Source organism: Lolium rigidum, chromosome 3, assembly GCF_022539505.1.
Source record: "Lolium rigidum isolate FL_2022 chromosome 3, APGP_CSIRO_Lrig_0.1, whole genome shotgun sequence".
Taxonomy (NCBI): Eukaryota; Viridiplantae; Streptophyta; class Magnoliopsida; order Poales; family Poaceae; genus Lolium; species Lolium rigidum.
This window is the reverse complement of record NC_061510.1, coordinates 372,089,492-372,098,963: the sequence shown is the minus strand read 5'-3', so window position 1 is coordinate 372,098,963 and position 9,472 is coordinate 372,089,492. Positions and strand designations below refer to the sequence as shown.

Here is a 9,472-nt window from a genome sequence, read left to right as displayed (position 1 = left end):
ATTCTTGAATAAAATTTGTTTATCTCATGATGTAGATTCCAGGATGGTGATCTCTCTATTATGTAAATTACCTTTCTTTATCGTAAGCCTGGCACTGCTTCTGCATCATAAGTACAGTGATATTGTCACTGTTGTCTACACGCTCAATTTTTTTCGAGGACTTTTTTTTCAAGAAAAATGCACTTTCAATCTTGATGCAATCACGCATCTACTCTATTGCATTACCGATACTTTCTACTTACGTCCAATGAAGTTTTGATGTGTCAAGCGCATAAAATTCAGTTCTATCAAATCTCAAACTAGCATGCTTGTTTCTAGAGTTCCTCTTGTGACCATCCTTTTGTACGCAGTTTGTCGGGAGTATGAAGAAAGTAGATGATGAACAGATCGACTCCTGCCTAGTATGCAATGTTTATCTTGGTATTGCTCCTGAAGAGAAACTCAGGTAAGTTACGGTTAATATCAAGGTTTATCTGTATAACATTGTTTTTTCAACTCGTCGATTCCCTTTTCTTCAAAATGCTACATTTTAAATGCATTTCAGTAGATCATCGTGCTTACACACAATATTTATTCACAGTTGCAGCTAATTTGTTAAGGACATTTATCTATATGCATTTGAATTGCAGAAAAATGTACTAAACATTTTTTTGTTAAGGACATTTATCTATATGCATTTGAATTGAAAATAGTTTCTTGTGGTTACTAGTTGAGAATATACCAGCTTATCACTAAACTCCTATAAATTTTACTGTATATAAATCTAAGTTGTAAGAACCATGAGGGCCCCTCGTGCTAACTAACTGCCTGCTATATTGTTATCTTTTCTAATAGCATTGGCTAAAATACGCACGCTTACTTTTCTTGTAAATCAAAAGTTAAGTGATCCAGCCACTTATCTGTTTTCAATTTTTTTTCTCGCGATCTTGACTCATGTACTCAACTATATGGAGCTACCTGACATGATTAATCTTTTCATCTTTGAAGGCCTGATAAAAATCTTCAGAGTGTCAGGAATAAGGTGTTTCCACTTAAGACAGAAGCTTGTGCTTCTAAGGATCCAACTATTACATCGCCAGCAAAGAGAAAAGAGAGGTCCCTTTCTTCCTTGGTAGTTGAAACCCCGAAGATAGCAACACAGACTACTCTAACAGGACAGATCGAGGACCAAAGCTGCAAGAAGGAGAACCACCTCCCATCTCTCTTCTATCATTAATAATGGAACCATGAAATTATTAAATAATTGTGAAGGCCGCGATCAGAAGACTGAGAAAACCTCAGCACCACAGTCTACCAAGACAACAACATCTGCAAATAAAACACAGGTACTATTAAAGAACTATCAGATATGTGCTCAACAGCGCACAATTTCGTTATCTTGTAACATTTGTTTATTCTAACTACACATTCCATCCCAAACAGATTAATGCAGATATAGTAGCCTCAAACCAGCCATCTTCTGAAGATGGAGTGAATCGCGAGACAGTTGACCATGAAGAGCTTCTGAAACCCTTGAACAGTTTGGTCGCGCCATGCGGGAAAAGATCACTTAGATTAAGTCTTAAAAGACGTAATGCTACCGCCAAGGAGGACAGAACTAAGAGAGCAAATGGTAAACTCTCCACAAGGATAGATGACACAGTAGACAAACTGGCTATTGCTGGATTAAATCTGAGGAAAAGCAGAGAAGCAGATCCTAGGCATACAAGCACTGGTTATTTGCATGATGGAATAACTACCCCAGTCTGGTTGTCACTAGTCACTTCACCGAACCAGTAAGATTGCAGTTATATTCTATATTTATACTGATTCTCATGCACAAAAGGTTTTGCTTCCTCACATAAAAATTAAACTGTTTTGCAGGTTACAAGATAAACTGCTGCCTCAGGTGCCAAATATGTACCTGAGAATTAAGTGAGTTTCCCTTTAATTTTGCAGTTTATTTGACTTCTAGAATATTTGAGACTTCTCAGACTTGGCATTCTTTTATTTGTAGCATATTTTTATGGAAATACTTACCCAGCTTTAGATGACTCAACGTGTCTGTTATGTTTTCTACTAGTAGCAACTGTGCTCTGGTATAAGCAGCAAGTTTTTTTTTGAAAAACAATATTAAGAGGAAGTACCTAGAAAAACAGCCCTCTCGGGAATTTTATCAGAAAGAAGATGTTTCATTTGAAATTCCTGCCCCGTTTGTGTCTTTCCTGCCAGCAATTCAGTTTTCCCTTGATCCACTAACATGTAACTAGATTGCAAGAATCTAATATATTTTGTTCAATGTGATTTTTTTGCTTGTTCCAGGGATAGGAGTATGCAGATCTGCTCGATCCTCAGTTACATTACAAAGAAACTTGACCTAGCAAGTGATGATAAGGTGAGCCTTTTATATGTGCCTGCCGATTTCTAGTAAAGAAACTACCAGGCTGCATTTCTAGATCTTTTATGGCGCCTTACGATTTATGTGCATCAGTTTTGAGCTTTTTATATGTCTTTGTACTTTCATTTTGATTGTTGTCACTCCACAAAACCCATCAAAAGTCTTTGGCCTTTGTCGAGGTGCTTGCTTCGATGTATAGGTCATCAACCAATGCGAATACAGTTACCTGTTAGACCGCAATTTCCTGCCTTTGTAGATTATTTTCGGATGGTGACATACGATCTATTTCCATAATTTTTTGCTAAGCTTCCAAAAAATGCATCACTATTTCAGCTCACTGATTCATCCTGTCCTATCTTCCTATATGCATATATTCACAATTCTAAATCTACTCTTTCATCTAATCCATATGTACCTATATGCTTGTTCAGTTGGAGATCCTATGCAACGAGTGGTGGCCAATCTGCCCTTCGACGACGCTGGGTTGTCTACTTGAACAGTGGCTGAGCAGCAAGCCGAAGCAGAAGTCCGGGCTACGGTGGGCAGCCCGGCTAAGGAGTTCGTGATGGAGCTGAGCTACCGCCGGTGCCCGGCAGCCCTATCTCTCCGCTGCATGATGAAGACGAAGTCCAAGACAACCTCCCTCCCATGCTACTGCAGCAGCTAGACTGGAGGGGGGGGGGGATAACTGAGGAGAAACATTTTCATGCTAGCTACAACAATAGTCAGTTAATCAGTCAGCCTCAATATTTGCTTTACCATTTTTTGGGACAAATGGGCCGTGTAATGAGCGGGCAAAAGATTGAACCATTTGAAGATTTTACATTCTCGATCCCCGAATATGCACTTCACATTTTGGACGAAAATTTTATCTTGATAAAATGAATATTCTTAAATTGTTCCTGTGTGTTCTTGTACTATCTAGACAAAATGAATATTCTTAAATTGTTCCTGTGTGTTCTTGTGCCTGCATACGTACATAGTTTTATTTCCTTTCTCACGTGCCTTCGATGCTACTGCAGCACCTAGGCTGCAAGGGGATAACTGAAGAGAAACAGTTTACTGTTGTCATGTTAGTTAGTCAGTCACCCTAGCAATATTTGCATTACCATTTTTGGGCCGAATGGGCCGTGTGTAGAGCAGACGAAAATAGAAGGTTAAACATAGCATTAGACAGCTTTTAGAAGCATCCGAAGATGGTACTAAAAAAGCATCTAAAGATTTGACCTTATCTCCCGGAATATGCACTTCAAATTTCAGACCTGATAAAACGATTTTTCTTAAATTTTCCTGTGAGTTCTTGTGCTGCGTACGTACGTAGTTTTATTTCTTTCATCACATACTGGTATAGCTAATGTTGTGGGTATACTTTATGGGTGTATCAACGACGTGATCAAGATCCGGCAAGCACGGATGACCGACAGATGGTGATGGTGGCATATGGCCCATCGGGCGGCCCAGTTGCTGTTGATAGAAGATGAATGAAGAGTCCAGCCCAGGGACAGGAGACGGATCTCAACCGACCTATGCAAGTAGTCGGATTCTTGGAGGCACATGAAGTATCCGGATCCAGTACGGCGTATAAGGAAATGTGGATCCTTGACGTGCACGACAATATAATATTCCGTAGGCATCTTGTATTCTGGCTAGGACTCTCCGTGTAAACCCTAGATCCTGGCGCCTTTATAAACCGGATCCCGGGAGCCCTAGAGGCAGAACCACAACTCATTGTAACAACGCGAAAGCGAGTAGGTCCTGTCATCGTGCAAGTATTCCGAAGCTGGGTAAATCGCGTACCACCGTCCCGAGGACTCTCCGCCCGATGGCCCCTACTTCTTCTCCCCCTCGTGAGGATCCCTCTTCCGAGATACCGTCGAATAGGCAACGATAGCTAAGTAGAGTTATTTTTTGGGAGAAAAAAATGCTTTGTCCCTAGTCGCTCCCCACGGGTGATGCAGGGGCGACACCACCCACCTCCATCTCCCCCGACCTCACATGCACCTCTCCTCCGGTGTCGACAGAAGCTGCTGGGCAAAGTCCTGGGGGTGTCGGCAGCAACGGCCCTCGCTTACCCGACTTCAGATCAGACCACACGCAGGAAGAGCCGAGGGAGTTATTGAGGGCACCTGTTGTGGGTATACTTCATAGGTGTACCATCGACAGTGCCTAGATCCGGCAAGCCCGGGTGGCCCACAGACGGTGATGAGGCATGTGGCCCATCGGGCGGCCCGATTCTTTGTTGATCATGAAGGAAGAAGTCCAGCCCAGGATCGAGCAGGCCGGATCCGCACCGACATAGGAGTGACCCGGATCCATGGAGGCCCAAGAGGAACCCGGATCCGGGAAGACGTGTATGGAAGGCGGATCCGTGACGTGCACGGCAAGATATTGTACCATAGTTAGGTTGTCACGTAATCCGGCTAGGACTCTCCGTGTAAACCCTAGATCCGTGCGCCTTTATAAGCCGGATCCCGGGAGCCCTAGAGGCACAACCACAACTCATTGTAACAACGCGAAAGCGCCCGGATAATTCCGGACAAGCAGCGGTAGGCCCTGTCATCGTGCGGGTGTTCCGAAGCTGGGTAACTCGCGTACCACCGTCCCGTGTGCACTCCGCCCTATGGCCCCTACTTCTTCTCCCCCTCGTGAGGATCCCTCCTCCGAGGTACCGTCGATCAGGCAACGGCGGTTGGCGCCCACCGTGGGCCTGCGGCGTCTGGAGGCCGGAACCGGGAGGGTTCCGCCATGGGAAGCTACGACGACACCATCGCTGTGGGGCGTGTCCTTTACGCCGGGAATCTGCCGATCGTCCCTCCGGATGAGTGTTGGATTCCGGCTAAAACCGACCCCGTCAAGCTCTCCATCGTCCCAGTTGGCGGCATACACATCTTCATCGGGGAAACCGTCGATTCCGACGGAAACCCACTGGTAAGTAGCGCTGACGCGACCGCCGCCGAGCGGGACGCAGTCGCGAAGATCCGATCTGAGACGCTGGAACTTCCTAGCGAAGATTCCGCCTTAGATCTGGAAAAATCAAAACCCACCCAATCCGCCCCTGAGCAGGAAGTAACGGTGGAAGACCAATGCAGATCCGCTTGGGTCTCCCAGGTGTTAGAGAAGCAAAGGTGTCACTTCGTACACTTCTTGGCCCATACCGCCGGAACCGCCCCTCATGAAGTCGGAGCTGGTCCCGTGCGGGTTGAGGCCCGGAAAACAACGCTGCTCCGGATCAGCGGGAGGCTATCGGAGAAAGCGAGACTCCGGCTGAAGAATCGATCTTGGGAAATCTAAGCCCAATTTCCGGAGACTCCCCGTCCACGGAATCTGATGACTTCGTCCGCAAGCTAGGGGAGTATGGTTTCAGCGATCAGCCTGAAGTCGACTCCGCCCAGCCTAAGCAGGTTCTCGCAATTGTAGCAGCGCTTGGAGAAGGCGGATCCGAAGCGGCAGACACTCAATCCGACCCCCAGCCATCTCACCATGGATCTCCGATGTCGCGGGAACGGCCCCGTAGGGATCCTTCCTCGGAGAGCCTCCTGTCGCCTGAAGAGATGGTCGCACAAGCAGGCATGGATGCAGTTTATCGCTCGGATATTCTTAACAAACCCATCACTCCCGAAGACCTAGAAGCTTTAGAAGCTAAAAGAATGGAGCTGCTGGCCACAGCCAAGAAGTTTAAGGACACCGCAGCCGCCATGCTGGAGGAAAGGAAGCATGCCGCAGTTTTTGTGGAAGACTTCATCCAGCGTGAGCAGGAGGTGGACGAAGGACTGGCAAAAGTCAAGGAACTCCGAAAGCATTGGGAGGACAAGATCGCTGAAGCTGATCGGGAGATAGAAAAGGTCCGGCGTGAGTTGATAGCTCCCCGCAGGATCACCTTCGCAACTCCAACGGATCAGCAGCCGTTCGCAACCCCAAAGGACAATATGACGAAAGCTGCGAGATCCCGAAGAAAAGTGACGAGGAGATTGACATCAACTACTTGCGCACGCTCGTCGCTTCGGCGGTTAAACAGACGAGCAAGGCGGACACTTCGCGCAAGTTAGAATCTAACCCGGAGCACTGCGTCTCCACCGCGTGAAGGACGCCCGCGACGATCGCCGTCGAGATGACGAATCGCGAACCGGATCCTCGGAACGAAGAAGGAAAACCAGGGAACACCCAAATCCGATCCCCATACCATCAAAGACGCCTCCGTCAGATCCGAGAAAGGGAAAGGATGCAATGTACTCCGGACGAGACAAGTACCGCAACGCCTCTCCTCCGCCTAATGGTTACCCGCGTCCCCCTCGTCGTCGCAGTCCAGCCGGAAACACCAGGCCTCAAGGGCATGGTGGAATTATTATCCGCGACATCGTGATGCCTTCCGGAAACCGGAACAGGGAGCGCACGCCGGAGCCTAACCGGAATCAGAACAATGATCGTGAGCCCGAGCCGAGGAGGAGCCGGAATGAGGAGCGCGACCCGGAGCCCCGCCGGAGCCGGAACGACCAGGGCAGCCAGCGTCATGGCGAAGGCAGCCACAGGAGCCGGAGTCAGCACCGGGAGGGCCGGGGAGAATCTGCAGGCGGAAGCAGAAGGTCGGATCGGCCCCCTCGCAGGTCTCCCTCACCACCACCTAGCGGTGGCGGCGGAGGTGGAGGCGGAGGCGGTGGCCGGAGATCTCGCTCTCGCTCAAAGTCCCCCCGACACGGCTCGCGCGATGATACGTCTCCAACGTATCGATAATTTCTTGTGTTCCATGCCACATTATTGATGTTATCTACATGTTTTATGCACACTTTATGTCATATTCGTGCATTTTCTGGAACTAACCTATTAACAAGATGCCGAAGTGCCGGTTCCTGTTTTACTGCTGTTTTGGTTTCGAAATCCTAGTAACGAAATATTCTCGGAATCGGACGAAATCAACGCCAAAGTTCCTATTTTCATCGGAAGCATCCAGAACACCCGGGAAGGACCGGAGGGGGCCACGGGGCCACCAAACCCTAGGCTGGCGCGGCCGAGAGGGGCCGCGCCGCCCTATGGTGTGGCCCCCTGTCGGCCCTCTGCGCCGCCTCTTCGCCTATATAAAGCCCCCGGATCAGAAAACCCGATACCAATTGACGAAACCCACGAAACCTGCCGAGCCGCCGCCATCGCGAAGCCAAGATGCGGGGGACGGGATCTCTGTTCCGGCACGCTGCCGGAGCGGGGAAGTGCCCCGGAAGGCTTCTCCATCGACACCGCTGCCATCTCCACCGCCATCTTCATCACCGCTGCTTGCTCCCATGAGGAGGAGTAGTTCTCCATCGAGGCTCGGGGCTGTACCGGTAGCTATGTGGTTCATCTCTCTCCTATGTAGTTCAATACAATAATCTCATGAGCTGCCTTACATGATTGAGATTCATATGATGATGCTTGTAATCTAGATGTCATTATGCTAGTCAAGTGAGTTTTACCTATGTGATCTCCGGAGACTCCTCGTCCCACGTGTGTAAAGGTGACAGTGTGTGCACCGTGTGGGTCTCTTAGGCTAGATTTCACAGAATACTTACTCATTGAATGGCATAGTGAGGTGCTTATTTATATCTCTTTAAGATTGCAGCATGTTGTATCACAATTTATCTATGTGCTACTCTAGTGATGTGTTATTAAAGTAGTTTATTCCTCTGCATGTGTGCAAAGGTGACGATGCGTGCACCGTGTTAGTACTTGGTTTATGCTATGATCATGATCTCTTGTAGATTATGGAGTTAACTATTGCTATGATAATATTGATGTGATCTATTCCTCCTACATATGCATGAAGGTGACGGTGTGCATGCTATGCTAGTACTTGGTTTAGTAGCGTTGATCTATCTTACACTAAAGGTTACTTAAACATGAGCATTATTGTGGAGCTTGTTAACTCCGGCATTGAGGGTTCGTGTAATCCTACGCAATGTGTTCATCATCCAACAAAAGTGTAGAGTATGCATTTATCTGTTCTGTTATGTGATCAATGTTGAGAGTGTCCACTAGTGAAAGTGTAATCCCTAGGCCTTGTTCCTAAATACTGCTGAGTTACTACTGCTTGTTTACTACTTCTGCGTTACTACTGCTGAGTTACTCTTGCTTGTTTCTTGTTTTACTCGCGTTACTACTGCTGCAATACCACCACCATCAACTACACGCCAAGCACTTTTACAGCACCGTTGCTACTTGCTCATACTTATTTATACCACCTGTATTTCACTATCTCTTCGCCGAACTAGTGCACCTATTTGGTGTGTTGGGGACACAAGAGACTTCTTGCTTTGTGGTTGCGGGGTTGCATGAGAGGGATATCTTTGACCTCTTCCTCCACGAGTTCGATAAACCTTGGGTATCCACTTAAGGGAAACTTGCTGCTGTTCTACAAACCTCTCGCTCTTGGAGGCCCAACACTGTCTACAGAGAAAGGAGGGGAACGTAGACATCAAGCACTTTTACGGCGCCGTTGCCGGGGAGGAAAGGTAAAAGGCTCTCATACTACGGTCCCGGGTAAAGTATTTTTCCGGCGCCGTTGTGTGTGTGCTCAAAGCTATTTCCTCTAGATCCTGCAATTGCATCTTTTTGTTTCTTGTTTACACTAGTTTGGCATAATGTACAAGAGTGAACTTCTTGTTCTATTTCCTGATTTAAAACATGGATTGTTTGATGCGAAAATTAAAAAACCTATGAAATCTTATTTGCATGCTTGGTAGTAATATTAGTATGAACGCTTTGAACACCATTGTTGACAATAATATAGAAAGTTCTAAGCTTGGGGAAGCTGGTTTTCATGATCTTTTTAGTCCCCCAAGCATTGAGGAGAAAATTTACTTTGATGATTCTTTACCTCCTATTTATGATGATTATAATGATAGTGGTCTTTTGGTGCCACCTACTATGGAGAGTGAATTTGATTATGATTACAATATGCCTCCTATATTTGATGATGAGAATAATAATGATAGCTACTTTGTTGAATTTGCTCCCACTACAACTGATAAAATTGATTATGCTTATGTGGAGAGTAATTATTTTATGCATGAGACTCATGATAAGAATGCTTTATGTGATAGTTATATTGTTGAGTTTGCTCATGATGCT

The 9,472-nt window shown here is 46.6% G+C and overlaps 1 pseudogene; it reads left to right on the top strand.

Moving 5' to 3' along the window:
* Nucleotides 1-362: 362 nt before the first annotated feature.
* On the top strand, nucleotides 363-2,943 carry LOC124697431 (annotated as a pseudogene).
* Nucleotides 2,944-9,472: the final 6,529 nt, after the last annotated feature.